The 15,460-nt window shown below is 35.2% G+C and overlaps 1 long non-coding RNA gene across 3 annotated transcripts; it reads right to left on the reverse strand.

Annotated features, from left to right (window-relative positions):
* Nucleotides 1-156: 156 nt before the first annotated feature.
* On the reverse strand, nucleotides 157-7,396 carry LOC136842848 (uncharacterized). 3 transcript variants are annotated; one of them, XR_010854365.1, is made up of 5 exons: nucleotides 6,973-7,396; nucleotides 3,498-3,585; nucleotides 3,133-3,257; nucleotides 491-607; nucleotides 157-298 (listed from the first exon to the last, which is right to left on the reverse strand). It is a non-coding gene; the product is annotated as an uncharacterized lncRNA (long non-coding RNA). The 3 variants fall into 3 exon arrangements; XR_010854364.1 differs by lacking the exon at nucleotides 6,973-7,396 and adding an exon at nucleotides 6,125-6,295; XR_010854366.1 differs by lacking the exons at nucleotides 3,498-3,585; nucleotides 6,973-7,396 and adding an exon at nucleotides 6,125-6,248.
* Nucleotides 7,397-15,460: the final 8,064 nt, after the last annotated feature.

A 15,460-nucleotide genomic window follows, 5' to 3' on the forward strand; every position in this document is an offset into this window, starting at 1 on the left:
CATACCTCTTCCTCAGTTCATGCTGCTTTTCTGCTTTATATGCCTAGCTCAATTCTTGCTGCTTCATACCTCCTGCCCAGTTCTGGTCGCTTTTCTGCTTCATACCTCTTCCTCAGTCAATTTTTGCTGCTTTTCTGGTTCCTACGCCTAGCTCAATTCTTGCTGCTTCATACCTCCTGCCCAGTTCTGGTTGCTTTTCTGCTTCATACCTCTGGCCCATTTCAGTTAGCTCATTACAGGAATATTACCTCCATTAATCAATGTAAAAGATCCACTTCTGCAGGAAGCACCTTCATACCTGAAAGAGGAAAAATTCTAGATGCTAACTCTACTACTTTACATATTTTGGAAAATTACAGGGTACTTGAGTTTTGGAGAGAAACCACATTCAATAGCAAAAACAATTTAGAATTACCTTCCTCACTACAAACATGTTAGATGTGGAATCATCACAACTAAATAGTATCAAGCATGGCACTGGTATACTTACACTCCTTTACTAATCCATTGCGTAGCTCTTGATGTAAGTCTAGTATCCAAAAATTAGTGTTATTTCTTTAAAATGACAATGTAGATGTTCCCATTCTTTAGATCAAGAGCACCAAATCTGTCAAGAGATTAAACATTACTCAAAACACTTTATATGCTTCCAGGAAATTTATCTCAATTTCTCATTAAACCTGTACAGTCCATGAGTTCACCTAAAATGTTCAATTGCAGTGAATGCAAAATAATATACATAAGCATGGAAAACGCATACATATAAACATGCTCAGTTTACAATTCACTGTTGAGAAGCTATTGATAGGGATAAGGATCCCAGAAATCTTGCCATTACTCCGGAAGGAAATTGCAAATCCTTTTGCAGGAAGAAAAACTTGATAAGCTATTGAGTGGGATAAAGATCCCAGAAATCTTGCTATTACTCTCGAAGGCAATTGCAGCTCCTTTTGTGGGAATAAAAACTTCAGAAGCCATCGAATGGTATAAGGATACCAGAAATCTTGCCATTACTGAAATGTAACAGAAATACGAACTAGTACTGAGGGTTACACCAAGTGCAACTGTGAAGGTGTAGACAGTTGCAATGATGCTTATACCTTAACCTCAATCAAAACTACTGTATCATCAGTATACATCCAACATATACTTTAATAAAACCACACCTGTAAACCGGTCTGAGGTTTGACTTTCACTATTCAACCTCTTACACTTGGCTTGTGCAAATGTGAGATATTGCAAACTTCCCAAGACAAATTGTCCAAGTAAGAAAAAGTCCTTAAGCAGCCAATTTTTTTTAGTGTATCTAGTGTGTTGTCTTACTTTGGCTTGTTCCACAATGGAAAATTCTGTACAATAAGATGAAATTAAAGAACAGACAATCAGTCCTATCTTTTCTCTCTCTCTCTCTGAACCTTTTCCAGATTGACTCTACCAATCTAGTACACAATATTTAAAACCAATGGAACAAACCATGTAAAAGCCCAGAATCAAATTAGCTGACAAAAAACACTACAAATATGGATAACACAGTTCCACATAAAACAAATGTAACGCTATGTAAAGTGTAATTTCTTGTACAGCAACAATGAAATGGCTTCTCAAACTCAAATGAAATCAACACTGGTTGGCATACAAGTGAAACATGTATGTCAAAACATGCGGCATCACTTGAATGAAAACAGTAAGCTAAAGTTCCCGGCATCACTTTAAAGGAAACAGTAAGCTATATTTCCATTTAGCATATACCATGTAATCACAAACAAACTTGAATTCTTGAAACCTGTCTCATAAACAAACACCTAAGACTGGTGGGATCTGCACATATTTGAAAAATGTTGAGAGTATACTTTTCCTGCAACTTCTGACATTATACACTACTAGATTGGATGTATAGCCATTTCTATTTCAAAATGTAAAGGAATTGTGAAACTAAGCCTGGCTAGGGGACTGTCACTTATGAAGGTAACCTGCTAAGTATCAAGGCTTTTCCTTTTAGAACTGTATGATCATGGTTTCAGTCTAAACACAACTTCTTGAGCAGCAACTTAACAGAATGAGGATCTCTGCACCTTCAATACAAAAAATGAGAGCTAACCACAAAGCTTTAAAATTCAACAATCTTTCCTACAAAACCTGAACACAGCAAAAGGGCACCCAAAAGTAAGCAATGGAAATCACTCAGCCCGAGAAGAACCCTAAGAGAGTTCAGAGGTCTGGTTAAACAAATCATTTATAACTATAACAACGACCAAGAACTACAAGGAGCCCCAGGCAAATTTTTCATCCAACACAAACAACTACTCTTATCTACAAGTCTGATCACAAAAGGTCTCTACACCAGAATAACTACTGTACTAAAAACAATTTAGATGCCTATTATTTAGGATTAAAATATTTGGTGATCATTCATATACCTGTAATTCAAGATTAATATATCAGATCATTCCCATTTCCATTAGCAACAGTGCAATATACAGTTGGTTACTAGTGGGACTTGTCCCAACAAGAATACAAATCTTCGCCTTTGACATGGAAAATTTCGCCTTTGGTGGGAGAAACCTTGGAGATTATGACAGGTACTGATCTCATACCAGGAAATGTTAACTTCAAGGTCATGTACGCAAGCAGGGTAAGGATACTCTTGTACTTCTTTGCATGTGATGTAGAGAATAAGGTCAGTGCCAAAGTGTGGCTTGTTTGATCCCAAACTCTAGGGAAAAAAAGGAGGCCTTAGGTCTTCTGCATAAGAAGGGACAACCAGCTCAGTAGGGTTGTGGAATCCCAGATATATATATGCTGTTGTTACTGTATTGACTAGGTGACCTGAGAGGAATTAGTCTCAGAGCTGAGGTAGTCACCATTTCCCCTTTTCTCACTTGAAGAGAAAGGCGAGCTACAGAAACTGGTAAAAGTGGAATGAGGCTCAAGGCTCATGTCTCCCTTTCTTCAGCCAACACTACTTCTTATCTACCAAGTCTCTTTCCGCAAGTTGGTGTTCTGCTCTTGCCTACCAACCTCCTTGTGTTGTCTCATGTCCTTATGACATTACGTTAATTTTTTTTCATATTACAAGTATAATGAAAAACTCAAGTCTTACCACTGAAGCATAATTGATATGGACCAACTTACATATGAAGTCTTTAATAGAGAAAGTGTATTCTTCACCTCCAAGTAATGTATATAAAGTTACTAACATCCAAGACGTGTTCTTGTGTTCCTTATGAGGTGGTGGTCAGCACAAGTTGTTTCCAAACCTGAAAGTGTTAATTGTCTGTTATTGTTCATGAACATCACATAAGTAATACAGCAAGTATTTCCAGAAGTGTGTGCCAAAGTCTGAGTACAGATAAAGAATTCTTATGAAGGAACAGTGCATAACTTCAGTAAAAATCAATCGCAAGAACTTCTCAACATACTATTACCAAAGAGAAATATATTCCTACAATTAAAGAAAGTAACAAAAACTACCTTGATATTTCTGGTTTTATACTTACTACACAACTGATCAAAGTAAGCTGATTTGTCAAAAATAGGCAATGACATTCTCCTCTACCACTGTCTTTGAGAGTTCTAAAGACAAATCTGTGAAGAAAAACAGAAATTAGTGAATATGCTTTCCATGCTACTATACCTATGCAAGGAACTACACGTACATGATTACAGTGATACACATTTCTTTGACATTACCCAATGATGGAAAATTAGATGTTTGGATTTTTTATTACTTATTCTATGGAAATTTTCTCATTAAGACACAAGTTCCAAAGAAAAATATGGGTGCTCTGTTTCCATAAGTGGAACAAGCAGTGAACATACAAGCACACATACAGGGGTGTCAAATGACAAGAAACAGTGCTCCAAACCACTCTACATCACTATCAAAGAAACTGCAATTGCTCAACTATACACAAGTGGTTTCCATTAGTGTCCGAAAATCGCAGATCATAAGATAAACAAATGCCACAAAACATGCTTTTTGGCCAAAAAAAAGGGGGGGGGGGCGAATACATACAAAGAATATAAGTAAAATTTTCTTCAGTGCTGGGGTATCAAAATGCAGACTTTCACCAATATTTTACCCAGCATTTCTTTACCCTTTCACTCCTTTCTTAATACAGTGTTATGGCACACCCTAAAGCCTTTGTTCAATACAAAGAGGCTGCCACAGGCAGCCCTCAATCTCCAGAACAATGAGACATCAATGACATCAGCTCAAGCCTTCACTGTTGTAGAATCATTTTCATAAAATTCTATGAGATTAGGTGCAATTACGCAGTATTACCGAGTCTATCAAGAGGATGGTAATGGCCGTATTATACAAATTTTCCTCAACGGAATACCAAAGTCCCAGCTGGTCTTAAAAGAGTTCAAGTGGATACCTTTCAAGAGGCCCCTGATGGCCTCCTACGAAGATACTGAGATTGCATGAAACAATTTACGTTATTATGTTCTCCCACATAATGATCGGATGAGTTTACTTTCAAAAACCGTTATCCCTGTGAAAACATCAATGTCTGAAACTTTTAGGTTAAAACATTTTTAGACACCAATTTTTCATTTGTGGATTCCAGTGCAACCAGGGATTTCCTTATTGAAGGTCCTATTATCAAGAATCAAGGAGCTTAAAAAATACTGCAAAAATATACTAGCTACTACTCGGCAAGGTACCCAAATAAGGTGCATTAATATATGGGTAGCTAAAATACAGCAAGTCCTCTGTAAATTAGAGAGCATTTAACCAAAAAGTTATAATGAGCACTGAGCAATTTGGAGCCACTTCCCAGTACAACAGCAAACAGACTATTATATCAGCATCTAAACTTGTGGCCTGGCCATGTCTTCCACTGTAAAGACTTTCCCAGGAATGAATCATAACCTAACCTCCTCATGACCTAACCTTACCGTAGGGTATAATTAACCTGTAATTAACCCCTGAAGTCCACCCAACAATAGGTTTCCATACGTGATCTTCACAAGACAGAGCATGGGTACTTCTGTTTCGAACGTTTCATATCCCGTCCGGCAAGTGCAATAACTTGTTAACGTATGGGTATCCAACACCCCCCGGGGCCAGTACTAAACACGGCGAAGGGACATTCCATTTGGCCGACAACAAACCGATGCACCGCCAGTATCAGAACCCCTAAAGGTGTATTAAAAACTAGTTGAAAAGGTAAAAACTGGCAAGGAGCTAATATATAGAATTACCATCACAGCTATGAAAGCATTTGTTATGGATACTTGTTACGGGAGGGATAGGAGCACCACACCTAACCAGTGAACTCCCCAAGAAAATAACATTTCCCTACAAAAAAAAACAGAACCTTTGATATGGGGCAAGAAATAAGCTAAATGTAGGCTGGCTAAGAAGGTCGATTACTGTGGGAAGCTGAATCCTCCGTTAAGTGAAGATACACGACATGGCTCCGATTTTCCGACAATATTACTACAAAGGCTTGTCAGATATGATGTTGCCCTGTAGGCATATATTAGCCTATGTAAGGATATACCCGTTCCTGGCATTTTCAAAACTGTCTTTTGATCACAACCCTTAGCACATCTCACTAATTATAGTCTTTCCTTGTCAAAGAACACTACTTTCTTAATGTGGTTCTTGATAATCAAGAGGTTTTATGGGGGTGGGCATTCTCCCCAGAAGATTGTCACGTGCACTAAATGACCCGCACTGTTGAAAAAGTAAGTATATGGCACGCTTTCTTTTGAAAAAACAAACTAATTATTCATTACCCGAATTGGGCGACGTATAAATGACTTCCATCGGCACACTTCTAGCCTTAAAACACACACACACACCATTAAGACATGCCCACAAGCAGTTACTGGTTGCCTAACTGAGATTACTGTTCTACGACCTGGCTAATAACTCACGAACCCATAGGTAGAAAACACTTGATACTTTATCCCTAACGCGTTAACACTTGCCTAACCCTACTTGCACTAAGCAAATTTGCTTTCCGGCTACTGCAAGTGCTAGATCCAGCCCTTCTTGCACTACGAAAATGCAACTTTCAAATCTGCCATCTGATTATCTACGAACAAAATCAAACGGGCCTACTTCGATAAATGGACGAAGTAAAACAAAAATACGAAAATAACTTACCAGTGCAACAACACACAAGAAATACCTAAACCTTTCAACCATTGACAACTGTCAACGAGAGTAAAGTCACAAGTGGGTGGGGAGGGACCGGGCCTAGGGGATTACCCCTAGCGGCGAAATACAAAATTAAGACCCAAAACTTCTTTCATTTTAACTTCGTGACTGACTGTCTTTCGTTACGGTCTGCTGAAGAGCAAGAGCCCGTGCCAGCACAAGGCTGGCTAAATCTAGATAGAAAAAGACTGTCAAAAATCGAGTGATATGCATAATTATATGGGATTTTTTTTCGTGATGAACGCATTTAGTTCTATGTTCTTCATGCCAGAAACGGTAAATTATATAACGAATAATTACCATCCTGAAAAGAAGAAACAAATTCATTATTATATAAACGCAACGACGTTTCACAAATGATTTGAGTGAAATGAATTTTTTCTATAATTTTTAAACTAAACTGCAATAAAATGAATCGATTTTCTAACTTTGCTTGGTCTTTGCACTTAGATAACTCTCGATAAAAAAAAATCACCATAAATTTCGAAGTAAATACTTCACTTTGTCGTTTTATCAGAAACTAAACATAAGCAAAAAGATGCAGAGTAAATGAACGTTTGTGGCATGCCCATCAATTCGAATACCACTGAAAACAGTTAAAAGTAGAACTATGGGGTTGATCTGCATTGGGTATCACCTTGGAACTTGACTTTTCCTGTGGTATTTTGGTTGCTTATTAAAAAATTACCGTTATTTTTTGGTTGTCGACTGTAATTAACATCAGAACTGATATGTTTTTGTATGCAGTTAATGAACAAATACTGCTACTACTATTACTATACTGATAATGGTACCTTTCATGTTTGGGGCACCAGCATGGAATGTGGATGCAATTTTACAACCCGTATCTTGTGCAGGGCAGGTTTAAGATCAATTGATGCCATAACGTCAGCCCAACATTGGATCCCCTTGAATCAAGTCTCTTCCACCTCCTTCCTTTACCTAACTCAGCGTGATCTACCTGCGAAATATATATTACAGATCCCGTTTCCTTTCAAGATATCCTCTACCACATACCTCAACGTTGTAATAAATATAGTTTGTTTTTATTTTGCTCGATGGGTAATCCAGAAACATAAGGTTTACTTTGTTTTTTTTTTTTTTTCAAAATCACTTCAAATAATACTAGAGCGTCTGGAACACTATTGTTTTCCAAGATAACCCTTGCACTGTGGCGTCACAATGCAAAGGACCTTAAACAATGTAAACAATAACACCTGCACTTTAGGGTCCATGGAAAGGCTCATATCGTCATTCTATAGAAAAAACTATTATAATTAATAATATTGACTTGCAAATAAAAATAAATGCATTGCTGATAATGTCATGGAAAACAAAATTAAATATGTTAATTTGTAAAAAATACCTCTTTAGGATCCAGATCCACCGAAATAAAGAGGCAACTCTCAATCCAAATCGTTCCTAGCCGTCTGGTAACACTTTGGCCCTCAAATGTAAACAAAGGACTGAGTAAAACAACGTGACAGACTACGTGTGGTTTTGCTCTACTTTCCCGTCGAATGATGTTGAATGAACATCTGCCGGTGCATTATTGAATTTGTTTCATGAAAATGAAGATAACTCTCCAAAATATAAAAATGATAACGATTTAAAAAGGTGCTAAGTCTCTCTTCTTGAGGTTGCTGGCAGTAATCCAATGGTAAATTCCCGGAAGTCTGAGATGAATGTCATTTTCGAAGTATTGTTTCTTCTTGACTTCCTCGAAATCTTCATTGATTAGGCATCGTTAATTGTAATAAAGACTTAGTTTAGTTTTATTATAAAGCCTTAAATAATTTATCAATATGTAAGACCAAGTAAACGCTTTAAAAATGAAAAAGATGAAGAAAATTTCTGCGTTCAACAACTATAAAGTTTACTGCCAGTATATTAATAAATAGACCCACTAAGTTTATGGCATATCCATCCATGCATAATATCATATAAAAGTTACCAAACTTTCATAACAAAATGTGCAATGTATCACCTGATAAACAATATTATATTTGAATTTCCTTAAACTGAAGTGTGAGATGCAATACTTTTACTTGGTACTTTTGAGACAATTCGCCTCCAACGTCCTAAAGAAAAGAGAGGAAAAGGTGCATCTAACGCCAAGGATAATAAAAAAGGCGACAGAAACTTTAACTAGTTACGGAAAAACTAATATTACAATTTTCAACTGCACGCTTTTTTATGATGATATTCATCAGATATTGTAAAAGATTGTAAATAATAGTTTACACCTTCATAGGAGTCATGCACGGCAGTTTCTCCTTCCATTTTATCTCTTTATGTTGAAATCATGTGTCTCCATTATCCTCTGGTAACAATGCAGAAAGGATTCTGTAAGGACATGTACACTTTTACCAAAATTATACGATACACAATTTAGTATCAGTCACAAATATTGACATTTTACTGCTCCTGTGTTCCTCCATACATTACATGTTTTTAGATACAATATAAATTTATATATAATTCTCCTGAGATAAATAGTAAACCCAGACTACCAAAAAGTTGAAAATGTCATACCATCCTTTCAATATCGTGGGCGAGGACCGTCCTATTATTTGGTTTGATTCAAACTAACGCAGTATATTTCCGCTGATAATTTTATTTTTGACGAGTCATATTTATAACCCTATTTTATCGAGCCTTATGCTAATGGTAAAGTACTTAATCTAATGATAAAGTTTTCAGTTAAAGGCTCTGTCAGACAGCAAATTTCTGTTGTGTCTCTTGTAACACAATCGTAAACCGTATCAGGATTTGCCATTAGAAAACGGCCAGCCAAAAGTCAGTGAATTAGAAATCTGTGAAACTAGAGGAAGAGATAAAATGATCAAAACCATTCTTAGGAACCCACACACAGAAAATACCTTTTCTTTAAATAACTGGGAAACCATAACAACTACTTTGTACCATAATAACTATTCTACACGATTTTCACCTCTCTTAAAAACGTAGTTCTCGCCTAATACATATTCTTTCCTAGGACTCCCCTTACAGTAGCACACAAAATAAAGGCTATTACTCCTTAAAGAATGCTAAAAATCACTGAGAGCAAAGCACTCACTCTAATGAATATATTTTCATATTCTTTATATACTTTCATATTCTTGGCGAGAAGGGAACATCGTGAAAGACGGAGGGTGGGAAATTTCGAGATGAAGACAGCATCATAGTAACGTATTAACTGTATGCTACATAATTCATGGTACATGTAAACTAAACCTAAACTTACTTTTAGTAAGTGTCAGTCAGCCGGCCAACCATTCCGCCACTAAACTGATGAACATACGAGTACAAGGTAACTTCAAGCAAGTCATGTTGACTTAACTAATGTTGTGGCTGATGCACACACGCATGCGCGTCTCCGACAAAATCACCAACAAATGTCTAATAAAAATGACGAAACCTTGACTTAAAACACTGTGTTGCTATGTGGATGAAGCAGAAATACCTGTATACTATTAACTACTTACAGTCCCAGCGCGCATGCGCAATATTCGATCAAGGAGGACATCAGGGAGTGACCAAGTAACATCAAATTTAGACAATGTCAAATTTTTACATAGTTCGCCAATAAGAAATGTTTCATTGGTCATTATTTGTCTATGGACGATACTTTATTACGTGTCAGCGAGTAATTAATATTATCCCATTTTCCACGCTTTCAAGCTCATTCGAAACCAGGACGCAGGGTGTATAACGATGAATGAATGGACATCAGCACCAACTCAACCCTACATTCCTCAGTCTGACCTACTTCCTCTTTGGGAACTATTCTTTTCATGAAACGGTTCGTCTATATTCTATATAAACAACCCCTTTAAAATTCTTATTTCATTGATGTGAGAACATATCAGGGCTCCCTTGCCAAACAATGTTGATAGTATCATTCTTTGATACGTTTACTTCAAGACAAATTTGAATTAAATTTTCCCCGCTGTTCGATGGTCTCTTCTCTGGATATGATTTTTTTTCACTTTTTCGTCTATAAATAATCATGTGACTGGATAAGGTAAGTTTCAGATGTGAGCTGGAAAAGCCACCAGCGTCACAGCTCAACTTGGAATGGTGACTATCAAAACAATAGCAATAATAATTATCACAAGAATATCATAGTTACTTATTAAAACCTCTAGGCTTTCAAGTTACGCTCGAGTCAAAATGTGAAGTAAAGAGTGATCAACCACTGACACGTTGCAAAGATCGGAATGGATACCAAACACCCTTCTCGGAAGGACGAATAGAATTGACCGACTATCTTGAGAAATCGGTGAGTGGGTAACTACTTATTCTTCTTCTTGAAATATTGCCGTCATTAGATTTGCATGATTACACCAGTTGGTGAATGATATCAATCAGTACTCACGAACTCGGATTTTAACGTCTGTTTTAAAGGGGTCTGTGGGTGGGAAGAAGGGGTTCAACGAAATTTTTGGAATCCCAGCTTGAAAGAGGTTACGCTATCTTCTCGTATGCCATTGTAGACGGCAAAATTTAATAATTTCTTCATGATCATCACCAATTCACCGAAGATATACAAAATAAGCCACATTCCAAATCCGTCACAAGTAATTATCACTCTACTTATAAGGCCAAGAAGAAATGGAACAGTTCTTCGTTTGTTCGTGTTCAGATTTTTCGATCTCACGGGCGGGCGTTTCACGGAAGAGAACGCCGAGCAACCCTCACTCGACGGAAGCTCGAGGATAACTAAGAGCCCTTTGCACTCTTGGGTGGCTTTTATTACTTACTGAAAGCGTGCCAGTCTTCCGTTTTTCCTGGAAGCCACATGGACGCCTTAATTTCGGTGCCACGTTAGCAACAGTTTTTAAGATTTTATTTGGTAGCACTTTTATTAAATTCTACCTTTATTTAATCCTTGTGATCCGGATATGTTAATTCTCAATAAATGGTTAATGCTACTATGCTGCTCTATTCTTCTTCTGTACTTTTAGTTGTTTTATAATTTTTCTCTTCTTTCTCACATCTTGCATTAGTTACAAGATTATATATATATATATAATATATATATTTATGTATATATATATATATATATATATATATATATATATATATATATATATATATATATATATATATATATATATATATATATATATATATATATATATATATATATATATATATATATATGTATATATATATATATATATATATATATATTTTATATATATTATATATATATATATATATATATATATATATATATATATATATATATATATATATATATATACAGTATATATATATTTTATATATTTATATATATATATAATTATATATAATCTTCAAGTAAAAAAACTTAAAACTATACTTCAAAGGATATTGAAACTAGTTTTATTTTTGCCATGTTTTATTACTTTTTTTCTGTATATTGCTGCGCCTCACACATGGCTTCCACAATCTTTGTATTTTTAAGACAGAACTATCTATTGGTTATAAACCTTTAAGGAATTTATCTAAAAAAAATCTGTCAAAATCTGGGTGAGCATTTAACAGCCATATTTTATTGTGCAGGTATGTAGGCATGGCCTAACACACATACTATACATACACAGTCTAGCATAAACTGCCACATACACATAATAATAATAACCATCATAATAATAATAATGTTGAAAAACAACAAGTTCATAAATTATGAGGAGGTCCTAGTATTTTGAGTAAGGGTGGGAGAGAAAGTTAGCTTTTTTCAGTCCAGCATTAAAAATAAAAAAAAAAAAAAAACTCGAGTTATTTCCCTCACTATGAAATTCAGGAATGCTTGTAGGAAGCAGAGTTCCTACTACAGAGAAAAAAAAAAATCCTACGACAACCAAAGTAACAAAATTCTATAATTAAGTTTTAAAGTGAGATATAAGTAGGCTTTAAAATGAAATATGAGATCTCTTCAGAAAATCAATCAAAATACACACATGGACACAATAATGAATATGAAATTGAACGAAGTTTCGCATTATATATACGCATGCATATATATATATATATATATATATATATATATATATATATATATATATATATATATATATATATATATATATAATATATATATATATATATATACAGTATTTATATATTCTTAACGAAACCTCCTCCAATTTCTCCAACGTATAAAATTCGGAAATAAAAAAAGAAAATCTTTTCAACCTCATTAAATTCTGACAAGGGGCCAGCATATATGACCTCCGGAAAAGGGGATATACAGTATAACAATAAATAAAACAAAGGCTACCACAGTATCTATAGCTTTGCCCAGGGAACGACCTGACCTGGGTCACCTCACAACCGAGTTGGAAATGTACACAGTTATCCTCTATTTTGTGATGTGTGTACTATGCATACACATACAGACATGTACACCAGAGATTATTCGAATCCGATTATTGGTTGTTAAGAAACAAAGATTCTAAGAATACAATACAGGAATAGGGTTCACATCTTAAGTTTTGCTATCATAAATATTATGAGTATGATACAGAGAGCTCAGGAGTTACAATATAGGCAACTTATGTAACCAGCGATCACCTTAATACAGTAAAACAAATACCAGTTCCATTCACTCGCATCAAGATCAGCTTTTGCTGTGCATTCTTCTTCTTCTTCTCCTCTCGTTGAAAACATGGCAATCTTTGGCGAATCAAATTAAAAACAAATCACTTAGCGTGGGAGAGAAAGAAAATAAAATAAAAAAAACAATAGGGTACTCAGATTCCATGCTTTCTTGAATTTGCAAAAGTCTATACATCTATAAATCTGACTTCACATCCTTGGTTCCCTGTACTAAACCCAAGAAAGGTTCATGATAAATGGAACTGAGGTCACACAGTCCAGCACAGCTGCTCATTCCAGTAGAAGCTTTTAACTTTGCCACAAGACACTTCCACAGAATCATCCTTCATACAGAGCAACTATGTCGGACCCAACCCCAAAAAAGATAAATGTCCCTTGAAACTACGGTATTAATGAAGGAGTTACAGCAGTGAGTGTAAAATATCTATTGCAATTCATGTAAAAATCGAACGAGCAAAAGAAAAAAAAAATAAACCCTGGCATCACGATTTGGCACTAGTATATTTGTAAGCAATGCGTATAGAGACAGAGACAGAGACAGGAAAAAAATCATAAGCAAATTACAGAAGAGGAGGCAGAATCTTACTCAGCACATTCTAGTAGGTAGCCTTTAAAATAAGGAGTTCGACATGCATAAACACTGCATACACAAACGCACATACACACACGCAACATACGTCCACAAGTCTAACCTCACCAGTAGAGAGAGAGCCACGATTTGCTTGGTAAAACGCCGCCTGGAAGATCTATATAGGGCAGTCATTTCTGACGGCCAGTTTTTGAACACAATTATGGCATGAAGCACGGAGCACTAGACAAGGAAAACTGAAGAAAGTCAGAATCAAAATACCACAGGAAACCAGGTGTATTCCAGCGTAAAATCAAGAAATATACTGTACGAGGTTTTGTTAAAGAGTCATAGGGAACGCGAACTGGACACAATTAAAACGAGGCATTGAAGACCACATAAAAGGAGGACATACATCTGCAATGATAAATTCCTTCTGCAGTTCCTCACTGGATGACAAAATCACCAAAAAAAAAAAAATTGATCAAGGTTAACCCATTTTCAAAAGAAAACTTTCTCTTTTCATTTGCAACTCTTTCTTGCACGAGACTGTAAGAAGGCGATTTCCACGGGCTAATTCACAAAAACACTTACAGTAACCTTATTGCAGAAGATCATACCACAGAGAGCTAATTCACAAATGTTCACTTAAATAATAGGACAAGTCTCGGGTCAAGGAGCCTTACAAACAAGCCACAAATCTCGGGCCCAAAAAATGAAAATAACAGGTATAACTACGACAGAAAATATGACAACCGTCTATTATATATATATATATATATATATATATATATATATATATATATATATATATATATATATATATATATATATATATATATATATATATATATATATTATCGTGACAATTACTGTAATCTGACCGCTGAACCGGAGCTCAGTGGTCTGATTACAATAATTGTCACGATAATTTACATATATGAATATATACATATGTGTATATATATATATATATATATATATATATATATATATATATATATATATATATATATATATATATATATATATATATATATATATATATATAAGCTTGGACCACAGAAATTAACCATTATACCAGAAAAAATGGCTTGTATGGGAGACATGGATAGAAGGGGAATGGAGGGTTGCTCAGTCAAAGTATCATCAACAATACACACAGTTGAAACGAAGTCCAATGTAAACTCATGGTGTGAATGTGATATGATGAAAAAAGGAAAATAAAAAACTCCTAAGACAAACAAAAAAATTTACCCAACTCGTAGTTATCAGCTACAATGCCACTGAACTGCTTATATCCATCCAACTATACTTGTATTATACCCATCCAACTACACTTGTATTATACAAGTCAATTACATTTCTGCTTTTGTGTGTATCTTGTGGGGGGGAGGGGGAAGAGAGATTGGGGAGGGTGGGAGGGAAAGAGAAAGCACAGGCGAGTGAGCACAAGAGGAAAAATAAAAGGTTTGATCAAAAGCTGATACATAAGGTAAAAAAAAAAAATATATATTTGGGCTCTGCCGAGTTCACGCAGCAGAAATGAAAGAAAAAAATTATCTTTAATCAGGCTGAACCTAAGGCACTAGACGTTTTGTTTTTTTTTCGCCTAATTTTACTACTGAAGCGTTGAAGCAAGTTGATAAAAATCAGAGTGGAAACAAATCACACCCATCAAGCAAAAAATATATATGTACACTAATATAATCATTATAATATTTCTTCTTACAAAACTATAGTAACAAAGCTCATCCTGCCATAATAACACGTCTTCGTGATCATCATCATCATCATCATTATCCTCACCATAATCTTCTTGGCTGTTTCAACACTATCTCCTTCCTCTTCTTCTCCTTCTTCTTCTTCTTCACTATCTCCATCTTTTTCTTTTTTCTTATTTCATCACTCTCGCTTTATGCATTCACACAAAGAGAAAAAAAAAGACTTACGAGCTAATGATTTATATATATATATTTATATATATAATATATATTATGCTAAAACCAGATAATTAAAGCAACATTTCTATTTACAAAGTATTAAGCCTATTTTGTATTCCAAACAAATTAATTTGTTCCTACAAACAGACACTTCTCTTTTTT

Source organism: Macrobrachium rosenbergii, chromosome 10, assembly GCF_040412425.1.
Source record: "Macrobrachium rosenbergii isolate ZJJX-2024 chromosome 10, ASM4041242v1, whole genome shotgun sequence".
Lineage (NCBI taxonomy): Eukaryota > Metazoa > Arthropoda > Malacostraca > Decapoda > Palaemonidae > Macrobrachium > Macrobrachium rosenbergii.